Source organism: Macaca mulatta, chromosome 4 (assembly GCF_049350105.2).
Source record: "Macaca mulatta isolate MMU2019108-1 chromosome 4, T2T-MMU8v2.0, whole genome shotgun sequence".
Lineage (NCBI taxonomy): Eukaryota > Metazoa > Chordata > Mammalia > Primates > Cercopithecidae > Macaca > Macaca mulatta.
Genome location: NC_133409.1, coordinates 111,376,801 through 111,401,705, shown reverse-complemented (window position 1 = coordinate 111,401,705; position 24,905 = coordinate 111,376,801). Strand labels below are relative to the sequence as shown.

Below are 24,905 nucleotides of genomic sequence, written 5' to 3'. Positions count from 1 at the left end.
TCTTTTACCTGCCATTTTTAGAGAGACGTGATCATTTAGAAATACCTAGGCAGCCATGGAATAATTTTTCATTGGATAATTATTCTGACACTTCTTTTTATAATAGTGTTTACTTTTGAAAGAACAAGAAATTCCATAGTTTATCCTAGGCTTCTGTTATCATCATGGATACTATACATAACTGTTCAGAACTTTATAGGTTTTGTTACTTTAATCAAGTATCTGATTTGTACTAGACAAATTCTGAGCCTCTGTATTACTGCATCTTTTCATTTATGAAGTGAGCCTGTAAAATGAGATGGCCTATAATCTTCAAAGATTTCTTTTCAGATTTAAGAGCATCAAAAGACCTGTGAATCGTAACTGAGCCTGCCTGCAAAGATCTATGGACAGAGGCAGTAACTTGATTGTGAAAGTCAATAATTCTGTTTGTCTGGGATTTCACTGGGAAGAGCTCAGAGTATAGCAGTTTGCTGCAAGGAATCATAGTGTTGGAAGTAACACAACAACCAAAGCAAAACAAGGGCTCTCAAGAAAGGATTATATTTTTTATTTTCCCATATTTGCTTACGTTTTTATTACATTGAAGATTTGCTATGGTTAAGATAAGCCAAACTATGGGTCTTTTTATTCTTGCATTAGCCTTTCTTGAATGTTGGGTTTGTGCTTGAACTTTGGCTATACTTATCAAGGACAACATGGAAGTTTTCTTAGAATGATTCTATAATATAATAAAAAAAGTTATAATCGCAGCCATTTTAGCACAAAATATTTTTTCCCACAAGTTATAAGTTGCTCTAATCAGGCCTATACCTCTGGTACATAGTAAGTACTTTAAAAAGAGTTTCATCTTGAACTCCTGGCCTCAAGTGATCCTCCCACCTCAGCCTCTCAAGTTGCTGAGATTACAGGAGCAACCCACTGCCTGGCAAAAAGTTTGTGGCTAAGTCCTCAAAAGCAATTGCAACAAAAACAAAAATCCACAAGTGGGACCTAATTAAACTAAAGAGCTTCTGTACAGCAACAAAAACTATCAAAGGAATAAACAGAGAATCTACAGAATGGGAGAAAACATTCACAAACTATGCATTCGACAAAGGTCTAATGTCCAGCATCTAAAATGAACTTAAACAGATCAGCAAGCAAAAAGCATTAAAAATTAGACAAAAGACATGAACAGACAATTCTCAAAGGAAGACATGCTAGTGGCCCACAAACATATGAAAAAATGCTCATCATTTTTAATCATTAGAGAAATACAACTGCAAATCAAAACCTTAAATAAGATAACATTTCACACAGTTGGAATGGCTTTTGTTAAAAAGTCAAAAAAATAATAGATGTTGGTGAGGCTGCAGAGAAAACGGGACACTTATACATTGTTGGTGAGAATGTAAATTAGTTCAGCCACTATAGAGAACAGTTTGGAGATTTCTGAAAGAACTCAATTGAACTACCGTTTAACCCAATAATCCCATTACTGAGTATATACTTAAAGGAAAACACACTGTTCTACCAGAAGGACACATGCACCCATATGCTCACCACAGCTTTATTTATATTAGGAAAGACATAGAATCAACCCGGGTGCCCATAAATGGTAGATTGGTGCCAAATAATGTCCAAAAATGTGGCGTGTATATACCAGGGAATACTATGCAGCCATAAAAGGAACAAAATCATGTCTTTGCAGCAGCATGGGTGCAGCTGGAGGCCATTATCCTGAGCGAACTAACACAGAAATAGAAAACAAAATACTGCATGTTCTCACTTATAAGTGAAAGCTAACCATTATATGTACATGAACATAAAGATGGCAACAGCATACATTGGGGACTACTAGATAGGGAACAGAGAAAGGGAAGCAAGGGCTGAAAAACTACCTATAGGGTATTATGCTCACTGGGTGACAGGTTCAACCATACCTCAAATCTCAGCATCATGCAATCAATATACCTTTGTAACAAACCTGCACATGTACCCCTGATTCTAGAATAACGATTGTAAAAGAAAAAAAATAGTTTACTGGGTATACTATTCAGAAGTTTATTCTGAATAAACTTCTTTTCAGAAAGAAGTGTCACAGTGTTTGAGTAGAGATGAATTCAAAAAGAACTAAAGCCTGAGTATGAATTTATTCTTACAACTAGTACCCCCATGAGCAATTGTGTTTCTTGATGTAATTATAGTTAAAAATAATAAATATGTCCCAAATTAACCTTATTTTAAAGCAGTACTGATTCTCTTTGTTATAACTCCTTTCCCGTATTTCCTACATTTTATGATTGCATTGTCTCTTCTTCATGTTTCTTTTCCCCTTGCTTTCCCTTTGTATCTTCCTCCTCTTCCTGTCTACTATTTCCTTTCTCTTTTCTTAATATTTTCCCCCTTATTTTTAGTAGTCAGCAAATGAAGCAGAAATTTTTCATATAGAAAATTCATTTCTGGCCAGGCGTGGTGACTCACACCTGTAATCCCAGCACTTTGGGAGGCCGAGACAGGTGGATCGCTTGAGCTCAAGAGTTTGATACCAGCCTGGCCAATATGGTAAAACCCAGTCTCTACTAAAAATACAAAAATTAGCCAGGCATGGTGGCATGCACCTGTAGGCCCAGCTACTTGGGAGGCTGAGGCAGGAGAATTGCTTGAACCTGGGAGGCAGAGGTTGCAGTGAGCCGAGATCGTGCCACCGCACTCCCGCCTGGGCAACCCAGCGGGACTCCATCTCAAAAAAAGAAAAAAAAAAATTTCTTCTACCATAAACTTGTTTTACTTTTGCAAATAAATGCATTTATGATACTTCCTAAATCTTAAAAAATCTGTTTTTTTCTCATGTTTAATTTAATTTCCTCTTTGAATCATTTAAAAGTTTTCCACAGATACAAACATCTTGTTAGAATAGATGTAACTAATCAGTATATGTTTTATCAGGGAATATTATTTGAATTTATACATTTATGATTACTATTTAGAAAGAGATCATGGAGAGCATTCTAAACTTTGGAAAGGTATTAATTTTAGGTCACAATAAGTCTCAAGTATAAAGTTTCCAAGCTACTTTATAAAGAGAAAAATAGCAAGTACTTTCCTTGGCACCAGCTCACTACTTTTCTAATAAATCAATTCTAAGTGATAAATCTATCATTGGTTGGAAAGAGAGATTAGTGTGTTACTTTCTATAGTCCTTTTCAGTAAGCAGGTGCATGGAAACACAGAGAAAGGACTAGACAGAAGTAGGAGACATGAAATAATGGTTCTCCCAAGATGAGAGAAGAAATACGAGTGTGTCGTAGGGTGCGTTTAAGACTTATGTTTAACCAGGTCCCTCTTTTCACAGCAGTGTCACACTTATGCAACCCACTGTGTCCCCAGGGGATCAATGACTACCTGCATCCCATTTGATGAACAGGAAGACGAGAGCCAAATTCTAGGAGAGAATATCAGCAGGATAATGCATTGTCATGGAGTTAATGTTACAGATAGTTGACCCTATGTATTATTATCCATAAAACATTTCAAATGTGTCCCAAATGGAATTTCTCTTACGACAGATGAAATCTAGTACCCATGACTCCAATTATAGAAAATTGTATGGAGCTGCATACCATAACTCTTTTTTTCCCATACTCCTTACCCACTGAGGATGTATGGGAAATATCATTAGCTCTCTTAGCAGAAATTTAATTAACAGTCTATCTTTTTCAAACTATCTTCCTTTGGCTTCCATAAAATTATTTTCTTTCATTTCTTTTTATTTCCTTTTTTTAGATGGAGGCTCACTCTGTCACCAGGCTGGAGTGCAGTGGCACGATCTTGGCTCACTGCAACCTCTGCCTCCCAGGTTCACGTGATTCTGCCTCAGCCTCCTGAGTAGATGGGACTGCAGGTGCATGCCACCACACCCAGCTAATTTTTATATTTTTAGTAGAGACAGGGTTTTACCATGTTAGTTGGCCAGGATGGTCTTGATCTCTTGACTTCATGATCCACTCGCCTTGGCCTCCCAAAGTGATGGGATTATAGGCGTGAGCCTCCGTGCCCGGCCTTCCTTCATTTTTATCTTACTATTCCTTGAATATAACGCATAAATTCATAAGTTAGCTTACATGAATTTTTAGTTTGTATGAATCATTGGTCTTTCACTAAGATACATTTCTCTTTATCTGATAGTTGATGAACTTTGTTTATGTTAAGATACATTTCTCCCCATCTTATATTTAATAAATTTTGCTTATATTGAATTAACTCAAGGATATAGAGGATAATGGCTGAAGTAACTGGTGGGATGGGGTGGTGCAGAAGTAGTTCAAGCTGATACTGTTTTGGATTAAACTGGTGAAAAATTAACTTTAAATATTTTGATGAATAAAAATTAGAGTTTTATATGAAATCTCTAAAATTTTGCTTGATATACTTCTTACTCTTTTTGGAAGAAAACAACATTTTGAAGATAAAACATTTAGGGAGAAAACACTGCGTTTTTATATATTGACAGATTACTACAACAGTAAAATGCAAATTATTTCGAAGGACCATAATCTGAATACCAGATACAGCATTTATCTGTTTGAACTAGATAAATATGAGCTCAAGAGCAATATTTCCACATTATTTTGCCTGCAAGTGATTAAATTGGAGTACTCTCTAATGTCTGAAATATGATTATTTTCTAAGCCTTTATTTATGCCCAGAGAAGGGCCACATTGCTGTTCCCTTTCTGGATGATTTACTCAAATCCTCTGAAATCTTTGCGGACATCTTTCTGTTCCATAATCAAAACCGTTGCCTCTTACACAAAATTAAAGCTTTAAAGAATAGGTAGTAAGTGATAAAGAAAATGGAGATACTTAGCTTGCAGAAGAAACACATATTTGAATGGTTGTAATTTGGAAGAGGAAGTTATAATCCAGGTAACACTAATTATGTGATTATTGCTCAATTTAAGTGCAAATCAACATTTTGATGCAGACATAATTGTTTATATTCTCAGATCATTTCTGTTTTCCAGATGGAGAAATTGAGGCATAAAGAAGTTCAGTAATTTTCCTGCAGACACACAGATACTAAATGGTGGGGCCAGGATTTGTACCTGGATATTTTGACCCCAGAGGACTAGTATTTAACCACTGTAGCTCACTACCTCCTTTGCTTTGTGTACTTCTGGCCAACACAAGAAATACTGACCAATAAAAACCAAATCAAGGCAGATGCAGGCTGAATATAAATAGAATATTCTTTTTTCCTCACTTTTATTGATGCATACTATTTTACTTATTAATGCAGTACATGGGAATGTTTGTTACATGCATAAATGTATAATGGTCAAGTCAGTATATTTGGCATATCCATCACCTTGAGTGTTTATAATTTCTACATGTTAGTATCATTTCAAGTTCTCTCTTCTAGTTACTTTAAAATATACCAAGTACTTCTGCTAAATATAGGCATCCCATTCTGCTGTACAACGTGAGAACTTACTCTGTCTAACTGTATGTTTGTACCCATTAACCAGCTTCTCTTCATTCCCATTGCCACTCATCCACCATTCCCAGTCTCTGGTATCTATCACTCTATTCTCTATGTCCATGAGGTCAAGCTTTTTGCTCCCACATATGAATGAGAACATGCAGTATTTGTCTTTCTGTGCCTGGCATATTTCCCTCAACATTACAACCTCAGTTCTATCCATCTTGCTGCACATGACATGATTTCATTATTTTTATGGCCAAGTAGTATTCCACTGTTTATGTATACCGCATTTTCCTCCTTCATTGATTCATTCATTCATTGATGAACACTTAGGTTCATTGCGTATCTTTGCTATCATGAATAGAGTTATGATAAACATGCAAGTGCATGTAGTGCATGTATCCCCTTTATATGCTGATTTCTTTTCCTTTGGATTAATACTTGTAATGGGGTTGTTGGACTTTATGGTAGCTTTATGTTTAGTTTTTTTTAAAAAAATCTCCATACTGTTTTCCATAGTGACTGTACAAATTTACATTCCCACCAACAGTGAATGAGTTCCCATTTCTCCACATACTTGCCAGTGCCTGTTACCTTTTGTCTTTATTTTAATAATAGTCTTTCTGATTGGGGTAAGATGATAGTCTCATTGTGGTTTCGATTTGCATTACCTTGATGATTAGTGACATTGAACATATTTTTTCATATACCTGTTGACCATTTCTTTGTCTTCTTTTGAAAAATGTCTTCTTTTGAACATGAAAAATTCACGTTCCTTGCTCACTTTTTATGGGATTATTTGATTTTTTTTACTGTTGAGTTGTTTGAGTTCCTTGTATATTCTGTATATTAGTCTCTTGTTAGGTAAGTAGATTGCAAATATTTTCTCCAATTTAAGAGGTTGTCTGTTTACTCTATTAATTGTTTCTCTTGCTGTGCAGAAGATTTTTAGTTTAATATAGTAACATTTGTCTGTTTTTGTTTTTGTTGCCATTGTTTTTTTTTTTTTGCTTTCATGGTTTCTTTTTTTTTAAAATTTATTTATTATTATTATTATACTTTAAGTTCTAGGGTACATGTGCGTAACGTGCAGGTTTGTTACATATGTATACTTGTGCCATGTTGGTGTGCTGCACCCATCAACTCATCAGCACCCATCAACTCATCATTATGAGATCACTTGGACTCGGGAAGGGGAACATCACACACCGGGGCCTATCATGGAGAGGGGGGAGGGGGGAGTGGGGAGGGATTGCATTGGGAGTTATACCTGTTGCCTGTGCTTTTGAGGTCTTAGCCATAAAATCTTTGCCTAGACCAATGTCCTGAAGAGTTTTCCCTATATTTTCTTCTAGTGAAGTTTTGGCTTTTACATTTAAGTCTTTAATCTACCTTGAGTTTACTTTTGTATAAGGGGAGAGATAAAGATGTAGTATCATTCTCCTTCACATGGTTATCCAGTTTTTCCAGCATCATTTGTTGCAGATGTTTTCTCCAATGTATGTTTTTAGCAGCTTTGTCAAATATTATTTGACTATAAATATGTAGATTTATTTCTGGGTTCTCTGTTCTGTTCCATTGGTCTATGTATCTATTTTTATACTTAAACCAATCCATTTTGATATTACTATATCCTTATAATATGTTTTGAAGTCAGGTGATGTGATGCCTCCAGCTTTATTCTTTTGCTCAAGATTACTTTGGCTATTCTGGCTCTTTTTTGGTTCCATACAAATTTTAGGTTTGCTTTTTCCATTTCTGTGAAAAATAGCATTGATATTTTGACAGGGATTGCATTGAATCTAGAGATCTGGGGGGCAGTATGGTCATTTTAAATATGCTAATTTTTCTGATGTGTGACCATGGGATGCCTTTGCTTTTGTTTTTGTCTTCTTCAATTTCTTTAATTAGTGTTTTGAAGATGCCTAGTAGGCATCTTACACTTTCTTAGTTAAACTTATTCCTAGGAATTCAATATATATTTTTGTAGCTATTGTCAATGGGATTGCCTTCGTGATTTCTTTGTCATCATTTTGTTATTTCTGCATACTACTGAATATTGTATGTTGATTTTCTATCCTCCAACTTTACTGAATGTGTTTTTCAGTTCTAAGAGTTTTCTGATGGAGTCCTCTATTTTTTTTCTAAATATAAGAATGTGCCATTTGCAGAGGGACAATTGGACTTCCACTTTTCCAGTTTGTATGTCCTGTATTTATTATCTTGCTTAATTTCTGTAGCTAGGACTTCGAGTACTATGTTGAATAGGAGTGGTGAAAGTGAGTATCCTTGTCTTGTTCCAATTCTTAGTGAAAAGGCTTTCAACTTTTTCTCATTCAGTATGATGTTATCTGTGGGTTTTTGATATGTGGCCTTTATTATTCATTTCCTTTTTTATCATGGAAGGATGTTGAGTTTTATCAAATGCTTTTCTGCACCTATTGAGATAATCATATGGTTTTTGTCTTCCCTTTTATCAATGTGATGTATGAAGTTTATTGATTTGCATATGTTGAACTATTCTTGCACCCCTGGGATAAATCTGGCTTAATTATGGTGTATTATCTTTTTGATATGCTGTTAGATTTTGTCTGTTGTATTTTGTTGAGGACTTTTCCATCTATATCTCAGGGATATTGGCCTGTAGTTTTCTTTTTTGGTTGTGCCCTTGTTGGGTTTTGGTCTCATGGTGATGCTGGCTTCATAGAACGCATTCAGGAGAATGCGTTTTGGAGTAGTTTGAGGAGGATTGTTGTTAGTTCTTCTTTACATATTTGGTAGAATTCAACATTGAATTAAGTCCTGGGCTTTTTTTATTTTTGTTATTGGAATACTTTTTATTATTGATCTGTTCAAGTTTTCTGTTTTTTAGTCTTCATAGGTTGTATTTGTCCATACACACAGTCTTCACAGGTTGTGTGTATCCAGGAACTTATCCATTTCCTCTGGGTTTTCTAGTTTGTTAGTGTATACTTGTTCATAATAGTCCTGATCTTCTGGTATTTCTGTAATATCAGTTATAATGTTTCCCTTTTCATTTATGATTTTGCATATTTTATTTTCTTGGTTAATCTTGCTTGCAGTTTATCAATTTTGTTTATCTTTTGGAGAACAAACTTTTCTTTTTTTTGTTTTCTTTTTCTTTTGAGATGAAGTTTCACTCTTGTTACCCAGGCTAGATGGAGTTCAGTGGTGCAATTTCAGCTCACTGCAACCTCTGCCTTCCAGGTTCAAGCTATTCTCCTGCCTCAGCCTCCTGAGTAGCTGGCCTTACAGGTGCCCACCACCACGCCTGGCTAATATTTTGTATATTTTTTTTTTTTTAGTAGAGTTGGGGTTTCATCATGTTGGCCAGGCTGGTCTCCAACTACAGACCTCAGATGATCCACCTGCCTCGGCCTCCCAAAGTCCTGGGATTATAGGCATGAGCCGCTGCGCCCGTCCTGGAAAACCAACTTTTCTTTTGGTTGATTCTTAGTATTTATTTTTTGTCTCTATTTCATTTAGTTCTGCTGTGATCTTTATTGTATTTTTTGTTTTAGTAATTTTGAATGTGGTTTATTCTTGCTTTTGTAATTTTCGAGGTACATTCTTAGATTGTTTATTTGAAATCTTTCTACTTTTTTGATATAGGTGTTTATTGCTATAAACTTTCCTCTTAGCTTTGCTGTATCCCACAGGTTTGGATATGTTTAATTTCCATTTTCAGTTGTTTCAATAAATTTTAAAATTTTCCTCTTAACTTTTTTTCATAGACCCAGTGATCATTCAGAAGCATGTTGTTTAATTTCCATGTATTTATAGAATTTCCAAAGTTCCTCTTGGTATTGACTCCTAGTTTTATTCCATTGTGGTCTGAGAAGATACTTGACGTGATTTCAGTCTTCTAAAATTTATTGAAACTTATTTTGTGGTCTAAAAAATATCCTGGAGAATATTCCATGCACTGATGAGAAGAATATGTATTCTGCAGATATTGGGTAAAAATGTCTGTTAAGTCCATCGGTCAAAAGTCCAGCTTCAATCCAGTGTTTCTTGGTTGCTATTTTTATCTAGATGATTTTTTTTTAATGCTGAGTTGAGGGTGTTGGAATTGCCCACTATTATTATATTGGGGTCTGTCTCTCTCTCTAGATCTAGTAATATTTGCTTTATACATCTAGGTGCTCCAGTGTTAGGTGCATACATATGTAGAATTATTATTGTATCCTCTTGCTGAATTGATCTCTTTAACACTAGGTAATGATTTTCTTTGTCTTTTAAAACTCTTTTTGACTTAAGGTCTGTTGTATCTGATATAAATATAACTACTTCTGCTCACTTTTGGTTTCTGTTTGCATAGAAAACCTTTGTCTTTTATTTTTGTCTCTCTTTTTTTGAGTTGGGGGTCTCCCTTTGTCACCTAGGCTGGAGGCAGAGGCAAGATCATGGCTCAGTGCTTCCTATACCTCTTTGGGCTCAGGTAATCTTCCCACCTCGGCCTCCTGAGTAGCTGAGACTACAGGAGCATGCCACCACACCCAATTAATTTTTGTATTTTTCTATAGGGATGGGATTTCACCATGTTGCCCAGGCTGGTCTTGAACTCCTGGGTTAAAGCAATCTGGCCTCCTCAGTGCTAGAATTACAGGCATAAGACACCATCCCTGGCTGGGGAATATCTTTTTTTAATCCCTTGTTGTTTTTGTAGACAGCATATAGTTGATTATGTTTTGTTAATTCATTTAGCCAGTCTCTATCTTTTCAGTGGATAATTGATGTGTTTACATTCAAAGTTATTGGTGAGGTTTCGTTTCTATCATATTGTTAGTTTTATGGTTGTTTTGTATATTCTTTAATCCTTTCTTTTTTTTTTTTTTTTTTTTTTTTTTTTTTTTTTTGCTTACTATTCTTATGGTTTGGTAGTTTTCTATAGAGGTACCATCTGAGTCTTTTTTCTTCCTTATTTCTATGTTTGCTTTACCAGTGAATTTTATACATTTTTGTTTTCATGATGGTAACTGTGATTCTTTCACTTTCAATTTTAGGGCCCCCTAGAGTATCTCTTGTAGGACCAGTAAAGTGGTGATGAATTTCCTTGGTATTTGCTTATCTATAAAAGACTTTATTTCTCCTTCATTTGTGAAGGATAATTTCACTGGATAAAATATCCTTGGGTGTCAATTTTTTAAAGAAAAATTTTCCAATGATGAGATCTGTGTAAAGCACAGTGGTGTGCATTAGAAATTACTGACATCTCTTTGGTCAATGTAGTTTAATTACAAATGGAATGAAGACTCGTTGGAAATTTTTACAGTGGTTATTTTTACTTAAGACCAAAGGTGAACTCTTAGTAAAACTCCCTCATTTCCACGCCATAGCTCCCATCCTGAAGTCTATAATTCTATTTAGAAAAGTAATGTCCAAGTGATCTCATTGTTCAGTTCCCACCTATGAGTGAGAACATGCGGTGTTTGGTTTTCTGTTCTTGTGATAGTTTGCTAAGAATGATGGTTTCCAGCTGCATCCATGTCCCTACAAAGGACACAAACTCATCCTTTTTAATGGCTGCATAGTATTCTATTTCCAGTTAACTGATAATATTCAGCAAGAGATGGCTATTCACAAAGGGAGAAACATCCTGTTAATTTAGGAGATATGTAGAACTTTGAGAAATTAAAGGCTAATCAGGTGAAATAAAATCGACAAAGTTTATATCACAAGCATAACTTCTGTCTGGTAACATGGGTTCAAGCAGTATATGTAAGTATTGTTAGCCACAAAATGTATAATAGTGACCACTTTTGTAAAAAGATTCCTAATAAAAAAGACATATTTAGGAAGAGAATATGCAAAGTTGTAAACCTTTGGAGAATTAGTTACTAGTCTATTACATACAAATGTATTCTGGACTTGAACCTAACTTAGTCACTGTGACCTTAAGAACAAAGAGACCATAGTATTCCATGGTGTATATGTGCCACATTTTCTTAATCCAGTCGGGGGGGTGGAGGGATTGCATTGGGAGTTATACCTGATGTAAATGACGAGTTGATGGGTGCTGACGAGTTGATGGGTGCAGCACACCAACATGGCACAAGTATACATATGTAACAAACCTGCACGTTATGCACATGTACCCTAGAACTTAAAGTATAATAATAATAATAAATAAAAAAACCAAACAAACGAAAAAGAAAAGTAATGTCTGTGTGAATACATCTAATAGTAACTTTGTCAGAAAGTATAGCTGTTTCTTAAGTATCCTGCCACAAAGTACTTTAATCTACTTAGCCTTGAAACTTTTGTAAACTATATTAGACTAGCAAATGAAGTCTGAGTATGGAAGAGAAGAGGTGGTGAAGTGACCTTCAAAGTATGTAAAGAAGATGAAGAAAGAAGACAAAATGCAGAAAAATGAAAGAAAGACAACAAATAAGTATATATTCTTTCTAAATTAATAAATAATTAAAATAGTGTATCGGCATACAGGAAATAGAATTCTTCACATGTGGTATAATTCTTCACATGTGGTATAATACTATCTCTATATTTAGAAATATTCTTACAGTTGAAATGCTTATTCTGTGTGTACAATCTTTTTTCATTTTCTTATCACTTATTTAAAAACGCAATCATTTTTATTTTCAGCATAGTCATGTGTCTCTTTTTATTTGCATTTCTAAGCCTCTCATTTCTTTTTCACTTTATTGGAAAAGACAATGTGTTAGGATAATTTATGCTCAAGCAACAAAAAATGCCAAAATCTCAATAGCTTAACACACCCAAAGTTTACTTAGGTGCTCCTGTTACATGTCCACTGTGGGTCACTTGTGGAGGTTGGGTGTCTGTTCCACAAAGCCACTCCTCACTATCCTATCCTGGCTCCATTTCAATGTATTGCTTCATAGTTTTCAGCTCCTGGGGTAATGGGGGCAGGAGTTAAGCACTTGAAATCAAATGCTTCCTCTACAAATGATGTGTATTATTTTCCCTCATATTTTTTTTTTGGCGGGGGGGCGGGGAGGGGGCGGCAAAATGAAGGCCCATCACCACTGTTGCCTTCAAAGAGATAGAGAAGCACAATTTTTGTATATTTAGAAGTAGAGAACAGGCTATTAGTAAACATTGGTAACAATCTACTATGTACTAATTTTTCCTGTTCTTAAACCTTCTCAAATCTAAGCACAACCACATAACACATGCCTTAGCAGATTAGTATAATATGTGAGGCAATGGTTAAGGCTAAAATGAATACATTTGTAATCTGTCGATGGTGGGCAGAGTTGATAAACTTTGCTCCAGTTATAGACTTGTTGTGTGTCTGTAAGGGTACTTTAGTGGTAAGTAACACAATACTGGAATGGATCCTTTGCACTGACCCTTGTAATTTCCTGTGGTATAGGCTTCCTTCTTGAGACGATTGTCACTTGCCCACTTGTTAAGTTTTGACAACTTGGGTCACAAATCTTCAGCAAGTTCTAGGTTTTGACTTGTGTAAAGAGAGTATCTGAATTCTTGGAGAAAGTGTGTAAGGCCATAACTAATGTCCAAATATGAGTACTTCTTAAGTTAACAGATTTAGAGGCAGTTTTCAGAGACCTCGAAGGTTCTGTAAACAGTCTTTTTACCTACCCCTGAAAACTCGCTTGAAAGTTTTTTTTTCAGGTTTCTCAATTCATAGTTTGCACACAAGCAGCTGCTAACAACTGAGCAGCTTGTGCGCTAACAGCTGTGAACTGAGAAACTTGAGTTCTCCGTTCATAGCCGGGAACTATGAAAAAAACTCTTCTCAGATGCTTCTTGTGTGCTAACAACGATGAACTGAGACCTACTCTGTAAAAGTAATAGGAAGGCAATGAAAAGGATGTTACTGATTTTACTAAAATAATAATTATTTTTAAAACGTATTAGCTCAGTGACATAAACTTAAATTCTTGGCCTTAGCTTCCATACAAGTTCAGAAGTGGCTCATTAACTTTTGCTAGTGAAAAAGAGAACAGTCTTTCAAGCCAGTGTGCAGGGATAAGTAAAACGAGTATTTACAGAACCTTCGAAGTCCCTGAAAACTTCCTGTAAATCTGTTTACTTTAGAAGTACTACTTATATTTGGACATTAGTTATGACACTACACACTTTCCCCAAGAATTCAGACATTCTCTTTACACAAGTCAAAACCTCAAACTTGCTGAAGATTTGTCACTCAAGTTGTTAAAAACCTAACAAGTGGGGAATTGACAGTCCTCAGAAAGAAGTTCCTCAGTTTGATTTCTCAGAGATGTGAATATTGCTTATGTAGTCCTTAAATAACCACAACAATGACCTAATTATTACCAACCTCCTCGTTTTTTCCTCCCTCCCCACTCCTTTCCTTTTTTTCTTCCTTTGTTCCCTTACATTTTCTCTCTTATTTTGGTTCTCTCACATGCCTTCTCTCTCTCTCTCTTTTTCTCTCAGGCTATTGTTTTCTCTCTTTGTTTCTCTTTGCTTTCATTCTTTGAATTAACAAGAAGTAAATAGTTCTTTCTGAAATGCTTTGCTTAGCAACACAGCTCTAATTATTTAACTAATGTTCTCTTGAGAATAACTTAAACATGACACACATAAATGGAAGGTACTCAGACTAATTGCTCCTTCTTTATTTAGATGATTAAGTATGTTTTGTAATTTGAAAAAAATTAAAAGTTATGCAATAATTAAAAGTTTGTTTTTCTTTCTCTTAGTTTTCTATTTCTTAGGAAGGAAATAGGATATAATTTTGTACTGCTGAATAAATCCTGGCAGAAGCGAGACTTGCTATGGACAATCACTTAGGGTAATCAAATGGAACCTTGTAAACTCCTCTCACCATGTTCCCTATATTATTGCTGACTTAGGGAGCCCTGTGACATGACATGACTTCTCTCTCAGCTTTGTCTTCCCACCTTCCAAATCTTTGTGTTTTTCAATGACAGATCTCATTGAAAATTACATAATTTATGAAAATAAACTTCTGAAGTGACAGGAATAACTTCTGTTCACTGACAAGAAATAAATGCATTTTAAAATTATTTAGTTATTTTTTAGATGGAGTCTCTCTTTGTCATTCAGGCTGGAGTGCAGTGGGGCGATAGCTCACTGCAACCTCTGCTTCCTGGGTTCAAGCGATTCTCTTGCTTCAGCCTCCATATGTGCATTTTTAAAAGAGAAAAGTGTACAGCTTTTCCATGGCCCAGTAGGAATCAAAATGATTTCTAATAAATTTCCACCAGGTGGCACCTGCCTTTTGAGCTTTGGAAACAGATTCTAAAGGCTGAGGAAAGCCACTTTTACTTCAGAAATAGGGTTGGTTGTGGAAAAGAATTCTAGTCAGTGGAATAGCATTAATAGAAAACAATACCCTTAAACTCTTCTAAGATGCTTCCAAAGTAAAATACATGATTAAATAATATGTTTAATTTGGAAAAAAATTAGGCTATATACATAAGGCCAATTCTAGTTTCATCTGAACTCCCCAGGACGTAAGTTCTACAAAGCTATAATTTTCAGTCAATCTTTCTAAATGGCTCTCATTTTGAGTGTCTCCCTAACTTTTAGTAAGCACAGCAACCAGCACATACTTACCAATCAAGTGTCTTCTTGACCTGATTTAATTTATAAATCAGTCATCAACTTGTCAGTCAAAACTTCTTAGGTAAACACTTTAACATTTTATCCAAAACCATGGGATTGGTAGTGTGAATCTTCCAAGTAAAACAAAATAGGTCAAGCATACTTCTTGTCTATGCACATGGCTCTTTCCAAATCTCTGGCTAAACTGTCGTCCCATCCTTGCTGCTCTTCTCAGATCTTTTCGTGTGGATCAGGACATAATACGCATTACCAGATGTTACCACAGTCATGGAAAAGCAGCCAGTTTCACAGTCCTGCATTCACTAAAGATACTAATTTTTACTGAGCAGAATCCAAATTGGGTGATGTCTTTTGTTTTCTTTGGAGTTTTATTCATTGATGATAACCAACCATGCTGAGAAGTCAGGAACAGATTTTTGTTATTTAGAAAGAATAACAGCAAATGAGAAAGATCCATCCAGAAATGTACATTTGAGGCTGCAGAGCAGGGCTTCCTGCACCTGTTGATGCTAGTGTGTGATACATAGCCTGTATCCTGAGGCTGGTAAAGTCAGTCAAGACTAAAGTCAAGACTAAAGACTGTCTTGACTAAAGACTGTCAGAGAGGATGGAAGGAGCCCATTATAAGACTGACTGACTTAGCTGGAACCATGAAGTTTTTTTTAGAAATGGTTTTTCAATAACAATTTTTGTATACCTGCTTAAAAATGAGATGTACCCTCCTTGTCACAATCCTCTACATATGGATGCTGAGTTTGATAGTAGTTATTTTATCATTACTGAGTTTTCTCTAAATCAAGATACTAAGTATTTCTACTTGAGAGATGGGATGGCAAAAATAGAGAATTTTAAGTTTTAGCAATGGCATTTTCTTCTTCCAGTATAGTTCATATTTTAGACAAATGTCGCATTATTTGATTTCTAAAAGGAAAGTGTCAACTGTAACAGTTGATAGGCTCATAAAAGATGTGTTTTTGATAAGGGACCTAAAAATTCTATGGGAAGTGTTATTTACTTCTGCCATGATAAAAGCATCTTAACCATCTGTCTACATGATTGCCAGATTTAATAAACTGGTGCTCAGTTTGAATTCAGATAATTATAAATGTGTTAAATGTCACAAATATTGCATGAGAAATACTCTACAAATTATGTTAAAAAAACTATTTGATGTTTATCTGAAATTCAAATTCTACTGGGTGCCCTGTATTTTTTCTGGCAATTTACCTGGTAGGTGACTCATTTATGTGCCACCCTCCTTCACAGTTGCCACAGCAAGGATGGCAGAAAACCTTCTGCAACAACGTGCACCTCAAGACCCTCAACTCTCGCCAGCATCTTATTTTCCAAGTAAGGGTTCCAAGTGTTAAGAAAAAGACCACTGCAGCTTGCTTTCATTGGCAAAATTCTATGCTAATTTCAACTGGAATTGCAGAGCCAATATGATAGAACGGTGTCAGAGTGGTACCTGGACTCTCTGAACAGTCTCCTGAGAAGAGCTACTCCTGCAATAGCTCCCCAAACTTCAGTTCACAGGGCTACATTAAATAAACTACCTGAGGAGCTCTGGTTTGTGAATGGTCAAACTAAATTTCATTTTGGTCTTATCTAGCAGGAAACAGATCCAGGAGAAAGTTATCTAACATGATGATTATAATATTTTACCTTTGCTCCTGCCCTCCATGTCCCTATGCTCTGCAATGGGAATGACTACAGAGAGTATGAATTTTTCATACTTGTCACAGTTCATCCAAGAAGAGTTATGAAACCAACCCTGTACTATTTCTTTTCTTTGTTGGTGGAGAACTAGCATGTGCCTTGGGTATGCACTCAAAGGCTCATCCTGGTTCTCATTTCTGTTGATCACACATAGGGGAACTTATAACCCTTCTTTGAGAAATATACCAAAAAAAACCTTTTTATGAAAGAGGAAGAAGGGAAATTGCAGAACTATAATCCTCTCTTATACTATACTTATACATATTTAACTTTACTTATGTATATACTTTTAAAAATACCTGAGATTTAGTAATGCATGTATTGTTATGTTTAGCATCAATAGGTATAATGGGTACAACAAAGATAAAAAAATCAGACTTTTTACATCATCTGAGAATATAGTTTAACAGAGGCTGCTGATGCATGGCTATGAATCAATTGAGTAACAATGCAATGTCGTATATGAAGAAGTGCCATTATTGGTCACAGAAAGAAGAAAGGTACACTAGTTCAGTGAAATGGTAAATACGTGTAGTCTTAAATGGACCTTGATGGGTTCCATGTAATTAATGAAGAGATATAGGAAACAACATAAAGGAAGGCTGAAAAAGAGCAGGGGCACTCAAGGGTCAATGAGGACTGGGTCTAGATGAAGGAGAAGACTCCTGTGGAGGCAAATGTGGAGATACCTTGGCAGAGGGAGAATGATGCAATATAATGACAAGGTATGGTGTTTGAACTTGGTCCTATAGGTGGTGGAAAGCTGTTGGAGATTTTAGAGTCCTCGAGTGACATGATGAAAGGGTTCTAGCAGCAATATGTAAACTAGACTAGAAGGAAAATAGTGAACTTTGACAGTGTAGGTGTTGGTTGTGCACTTTCACTCAGAGAGAGTCTGAAAGCCAACAAAAGATTTAATGTAATGTAAAACACACACACTAATATACATAGAGATGCATATGAGTATAAAGCAGGCTCTGCTTTCTTTTTCCTTCCCAGAGAACTGCGCTTCATGATGCTATGCAATCCCCAGGAGAAGCACGTTGAAAGCTGAGTGAGTTTCTTACATTACCTCTGTTCTTTGACGTGACTGCATTGAGGTCAAGATGTACGTTGTGTTCATTCTGTTTCTTGGTATTCCACCATTGTTATATTGCAAAGGGAGAGGGGTGGGAAACTATAGCCCTTCTTGTCCAGGAAGAGTTTTTATTTTTATTTTTTTTAAAGATTTTGCTAGGCTTCATGATTATAAATAAATTAAAACCAGAAACTGTGTTTTCTCTTGGGCACATAATTAAAAATAGTCTTTGAAGTGACATGGTTAAGTGTCAAAGGAAACCCCCACTGCAGTCAATTTTAGAATAATTCCTAAGGACCGCAGGAATGTGCAACCCACTGTTATATGCAAGTGGAAAATATGCTGTTTTTTTAAAAATATATACATTAGAAGGGAAAAGCAAAACTAGCGTGATGAGATCACTGATGTTTTCAATATGAAAAGAAAGTATACTGTCAATAACAAATAGATTTTAACTTCATTCTAATTTCCCCTGTGCTGCAAGAAAAATAAAAGTTCCAGAATCCTGACAGAAAACAGAATGGGAATAATGGTATTCTTAAAAATCTTTGATGTTCCAAAAACAGATTTCCTGTTATTGTGGTACCTATAACTTCTTGTTTTTATTACTGCTTGCAAGGTAATCTCAATTTTTATTGTTGTCTTAATTCCAAAGTCCTTTGGGCTTTATCTTCACCATGAAGTCAAAAGTAGAGAGTGGAAACTGGATTAAATTCATAGCCTTGCCTCAAGTGTCTGATGGGCGTTTGTTAATCAAAATGTCAATCTCCGTGTCCTTAGGCAATTCAAATATTACTCAAATGGTGATCTTTCAGAAGAGATTTAACACCTTTTCTGTCCCCAAATAGCTTTCACTTTTATTCAAATTTAGATTTGGTGGTGGAGAGGAAGACATTCAAGAATCAGTGAATCAATTATTTTTGCACTTACCATTCTGAAAAGTGCTATGGGGGAAAATCTAACAGATGGAATTTTTTATATATTTGTAGAAGATGAAGAGCAGGAAAGAGAACATTCTAGACAGACTGCATGTGGCAAGAACTTAAAGCAAGACACTAACACATGAGGAAAGAAACAGAGACCAATATGGTGGAGCTCACCAAGTGTGCTGAATTATATATTCTTTCACAATTATGTATTCCTTTTCTGCCCTTGGATGCTTCCCTGCCTAGACTTTGGGCTTGGCCTTATTATATATTTTTGGACATTGGAATATGAATAGACATAATATTTTTTCATACATGAGCTAGTGCTTTCGATGCAATGGCATGGCTTAACTAGGATTCTCTTTCCTGCCCTCTGCCTTGATAGACCAGCATGCACTGAACCCAGGTGGATCTTTCACCCTTCATCCCCAAATGTGAAGACAGTGGTGAAAATTGCCCTCACATGCTAGAGAAGAGTCTCAGAGATTAGCTGGCCCAGATTTGGTGTGTAATGTGAGCAAAAATGACCCCTTGAAATTTTAAGTCACTGAGATTTGGGGGAGTTGTTTGTTGAGCATTATTATTAATTTAACAAAAGCTGGCAGATATTGAGGATTAAAAAAAAAAAAAAAAGCCAGATCATGCAGGAACCTGTAGGCAATATTAAGGATTTTGGTTAAACATAAGAATAATGGGAAGTCATTGAAACGAGGTCTTGACACAATCAGGATTTTGTTTAAGAAGAGGAGAAATCACTCTGGATATACCAAAAACCAAAACAAAATAATAACGCCAAGTGGGCAAAAATGCAGATTAATGTTTTTAAGTTATTGCAGCAGGGAAGGCTATCTAAAATGTGTTGAATACTTGTTGCCAGGCTTTCTTCTAAGGACTTTACACAATGTAATGGCTAATTAAATCATCATAATGAGGTAGGCCATTTTATTTTTCCTGTTAACTATGAGCAAATTGAGGCACAAGGAAGATGTCTGAGTCCATTTGGGCTTGCATAACAAAATACAGTAAGGTGGGTGGCTTGTAAACAATAGAAATGTGTTTGTCACAGATGTGGAGGTTGCGAAATCCGAGGTCAAGGTGCCAGCAGATTTAACGTGTGGTAAGGGCCTACTTTCTGGTACACAGATAGTGACTTCTGGCAGTGTTCTTATTTGGTGGAAGGGGACAAGGCAGACCTCTTGGGCTTTTCTTATAAGGGTAACTAATCACATTCATAAGGGCTCCACTCTCATGATCTCATCTCCTCCCAAAGGCCTCACATTGTAATATCACATTGGTGATTAAGTTTGTAAACCAGAAATAAAAGTCGAAGTCAATTCTAAGCCCACCTCTCCCTTTGGCCAAGGGCATTCCAAATTATTCGGAAAAACTAGTTTAGGCCATGATGGGAAATGGGGGTCAGACATGCTTCACAAACATCAACACAGAGATCTTAAGACTGATAGAACAGACTCTTTAAATCTGATAAGAAACATTAACAGTCTATTTTCTCTGAAATCCTGCTACCTGGAGCTTTCATCTGCATGATAAAACCTTGGTTTCTACAATCCCTTACTTTATTTTATTTTAATTAATTAATTTATTTATTTTTGAGATGGAGCCTTGCTCTTGTCACCCAGGCTGGAGTACAATGGCGTGATCTTGGCTCACTGCAACCTCCACCTCCCGGGTTCAAGTGATTCTACTGCCTCAGCCTCCTAAGTAGCTGGGATTATAGGTGTGTACCATCATGACCGGCTAATTTTTGTATTTTTAGTAGAGATGGAGTTTTGCCATGTTGGCCAGGCTGGTCTCGAACTCTTGACCTCGTGATCCGCCCGCCTCCACCTCCCAAAATTCTGGGATTACAGGCGTGAGCCACCGTGCCCAGCCCCACAACCCCTTATTGTAACCCAGACATTCCTTTCTATTGATTCCAGGTCTTTAGATAATAACTCTTTCAACCAATTGCCAATCAGAAAATCTTTAAATCTATCTATGACCTGGAAGCTTCTGTTTCAAGTTGTCTTGTGTTTCCATACCAAACCCCTGTACATCTTACACGCATTGATTGATGTTTCATGTCTCCCAAAATGTATAAAACCAAGCTGTACCCTTACCATCTTGGGCACAAGTTGTTAGGACCTCCTGAGGCTGTGTCTCAGGCGCATCCTTAACCTTGGCAAAATACACTATATTGATTGAGACTTATCTCAGATACGTTTTTGGTTTACAAGTTTCAACATATAAATTTTAGACCACATAAACATTCAAACCATAGCAGAAAAGGAACAATTTTACCAAGGTTCCACATATATTAAATGGCAGAGCCAGGAATTCAATTCAGACAATCTGGTTTCACTGCCTGAGTTCTCAGCCAGAGGGATCCAGAAGAGAGAGGATGATGATGGTTTGAACTAGGGCTGAAGAAAGAGAGATGGAGAGGTTCAGAAGAAGTTGATAGATATTTACAAAGTAGAAATATCAGGACTTGATTTTTGACAGGCTGTGGGACATAAGAGAAGGAGATTTTAAAGATAACTTCCTTATATGAGAAATGAGTAATATACTGAGATGGGGATATTGAAGAGGACAGGTTGGGAGGTGAGATTCTGAATTCTGATTGTAAGCTGCTTGAGAGTAGAAGCTGTGTAATAACAAGTCTTTTGCTTTGTCTGTTGTAGAGACGCAGTGACAATACGTAAAATAAATGAGTCATATTATTTACAAAATCCATTTTAAATAGATCGAGACTTTGGTATGACAATTCTTTTTCATGAAGATGAATTTCTCCGAAGTGTTTCTTTTGCTTAAGTTCACAAATTTGAATCAGAATGAACACTCATGTTTGGCATGGATGTCTTCTCCATACACACAAGATCAATTCTTGTGTTATAGTTTGGTACTTCACTGCTACTTCATTTTATTAGTGGAAAATGCTCTTTCCTGAGATGTACCCATATACCATTCTGCAGCTTCATTGTCATGTTAGTGCTAATTTAATGTGATTCAGAGTTTCAGCATAGAACAGCATTTATTTTGTTAATACATCAATGAAAGAGCAAGCATTTATTACAGGACTGCCCTGTGCCAACACTATGTAAACAGCTTATAACAAAGTTATTTCATTGAGTCCAACTATTCTTTCAGAAATTGTAGGTGTTTTTGCCTTGGCCACAGTTTCCTCCTGTTACATTGCATTTCTGGACTATAACAGTCATTAGATTATACTTTTTAAAAGAATATTTTAGAATATTATTCATACTTAATATTCATTACGTGTGAATAATAAAGGTAAACTTTCTTTTAATTTACTGAAACTCATCTGGCCAAATTATGTTGCTGTCCCTTAAAGTGGCCACTTAAGGAAGTTGGAGTCTTTTAGAATCAATATGACCAAATTACATCATACGTTGTAAGGGTCCTGAAGAGACTTGCTGCCCTTATGGTTTAATGAAGCCCACTATCCTTTTGTTTACCTTTTCCCCATTCTTGGCTGTGCCTAGTGCCACCTGATTGTCTTCAGCTGAGACACTTAAGTACAATCTTGAAGCCATGTTAAGAGCCTCATGAATAGAGACCCATGGGACTGTCAGGCCAGAAGAAAACATAGACTGGAGTAAGATTTATGTAGGGATGCCAAGAAAGAACTACTTATTTTTGTATTATCTGTCTGAGATAAATGTGTGTGATCAAGGTGACATATAAAATATTCAACAACTAGTATGGCATATCTGTCTCTAATCAGAAAAGGTACAGTCACCCATTAGGACAGAAATCAATCACCAGTCATAATAAATAGCAACCACAAATAACTATTAGGGCCTACAGATGGTTTCTGGTTAAATATCAGTCTTGGGAGCAGTTTGTCAAGTGGTGTAAGTGTGAGTTGTAAGAAGGCTAGGGCTGCTTATGCTATGTAAAATTATGCACTTATTTGTCTCAATTACAGGACATAACTGACTGAAAAAGGTGTACAATGACATGTTTTAAGAAATAGGTCAACCCTAAGGAAGATATTTGTTGACAAAACTGATAGTTGTATTTCCTAAAACATTATGTGTATTATCTAGTGCTTTATAATTTATGAAGTATGTCTATGTCTGCCATTTCATTGGAACCTTACTGGAGTCCTGAGAGGTGAACAGGATTAGAGAGGTTACGTAATTTTCCCAAGGCCATATGGCTAATAAACAGAATAGTTATAATGAGATGATAGTCCTTTTAGAAAGATGTGAAATTGTAGAAATAAATTAATGGTTCTCTTATAAAAGTTGAATGGCTTCAGAACAACATAGGGAGGTTCAAAATTACAGTGAAAATAAATAGTAACAAATTTTTTTCTTGGGCAATAATAGTGAAATAAGGTAAATTTTTAAAAATAATTTTGTGTATAAAACAAAGTTTGTGTATGTTGAACTATCAGAAAACAAATGTGTCACTGTCTCAGCCACCCACATGGACAATCTGTGTGTGTTTAGCATCACCATCATTTCTGACTCTGGATTTATATGCTACTGATAATTAATAATTGTTTTATACTTACTCACATACAAGCACTTAAGAGTGAAAAATGTGACATACCATTAATTCAGTAAAATAATAATAATAATAATAATAATAATAATAATGTGTACAGGGTGACTAAGCAGCACAGTAGCATCACCAGAACACCTGTATCAGCTGCTGAACAACAGCAACCACAAACAATGGCAGGCTTTCAGCCTCCACCTGTGAGGCTCTGTTTTGATTGAAAAGTTACTATACATTGTACTTTTCTTTTTTTTTTTTTTTTTGAGATGGAGTCTCACTCTGTCACCCAGGCTGGAGTGCAGTGGCTCATGGTCTCTGCTTACTGAAAACTCCGCCTCCTGGGTTCATGCCATTCTCCTGCCTCAACCTCCTAAGTAGCTGGGACTACAGGCACCTGCCACCATGCCCAGCTAATTTTTTGTATTATTATTATTATTTTTTTAGTAGAGATGGGGTTTCACCATGTTAGCCAGGATGGTCTCGATCTCCTGACCTTGCGATCCACCTGCCTTGGCCTCCCAAAGTGCTGGGATTACAGTTGTGAGCCACTGCGCCTGGCCTACATTGTACTTTTTAAATTTTGATACTGTGTTAGTGCTTATGAAAATAAAAAAGAAGGCATATATTTGATGGCCTTTCAGGACACTGATCTTGATTCTGTTAAAAGCTCATTTTTTCTACTCGTTGTCCAACTCCAATAAAATGAACAAGGAGTCCTTGGAGAAATGGCTGAGTCTAAAGCAGAGGCAGAAAAAGTACAAGATGAGTCTCACCATCTTGCATTACCAGGAAATAAATTGTGAAAACAAAAAAAAGCAGAAACAAAAGGATGCAGCTATGTTCAAGGGACATGGAAGCCAATTTGAAAGAGCTCCCAATGGCCAAAGCTAAACAATTTGAGTAACAAAATGAGTAATGTAGTATTGAATTATAGTATAAAATATAAAATAAGTATCCATGGATCTATAGTGATAAATATGATTTGTTGAATAAATATATTGGGGCAAGGAGATAAATATTCCTTACATAAAAATTCCTAATTTTCTAAAATCCCTTCTCCAGGAGATGAAGTTTGCCACCTTTGAGTGTGAGCCAAACACTCACACTCAATTGCTGAATATTTTATATTTTAGTGATTTTCTTCCAAAGAATAGTGTATGGAAAGGGAAAAACAGTAACTTTACAGTGAAGAAACCTGGTAATCACCACCTTAACCAAATGATCAAGGTTAACATCACCAGTAACAACTAATGTTCATATCATCTACCCCTGATATTACTTATTTAGAAGGGTACTTTACATTCAGTGTAATTTTTCCAAAAACCAATAACCTCAGTTTAATTGTAAGAAATACACTAGACAAACCCAAATTGAATGGCATTCTATAAAATACCTAATAAGTACTTCTCAAAACTTCAAGGTCATGAAACAAAGGGAGACTGAGAAACTGTCAGGAGCTAGAGGAGCTCTTCAGACATAAGAAGTAAGTGCAACTCTCCTAAGTAAACCAGGAAGAAGCTGAATCCCTGAATAGACCAAAAGCAGGCTCTGAAATTGAGGCAACAATTAATAGCCTACCAACCAAAAAAAGT

General features: G+C 36.0%; 1 long non-coding RNA gene across 1 annotated transcript in view; it reads left to right on the top strand.

The window, feature by feature from the left end:
- The window catches only part of LOC114677563 (uncharacterized), a 573,871-nt gene that overhangs the window by 247,029 nt on the left and 301,937 nt on the right, over positions 1–24,905 (top strand). The window contains exon 2 of the long non-coding RNA XR_003728918.2: positions 17,779–17,833. This is a non-coding gene — a long non-coding RNA (uncharacterized LOC114677563). The remainder of the gene's footprint in view (positions 1–17,778; positions 17,834–24,905) is intronic.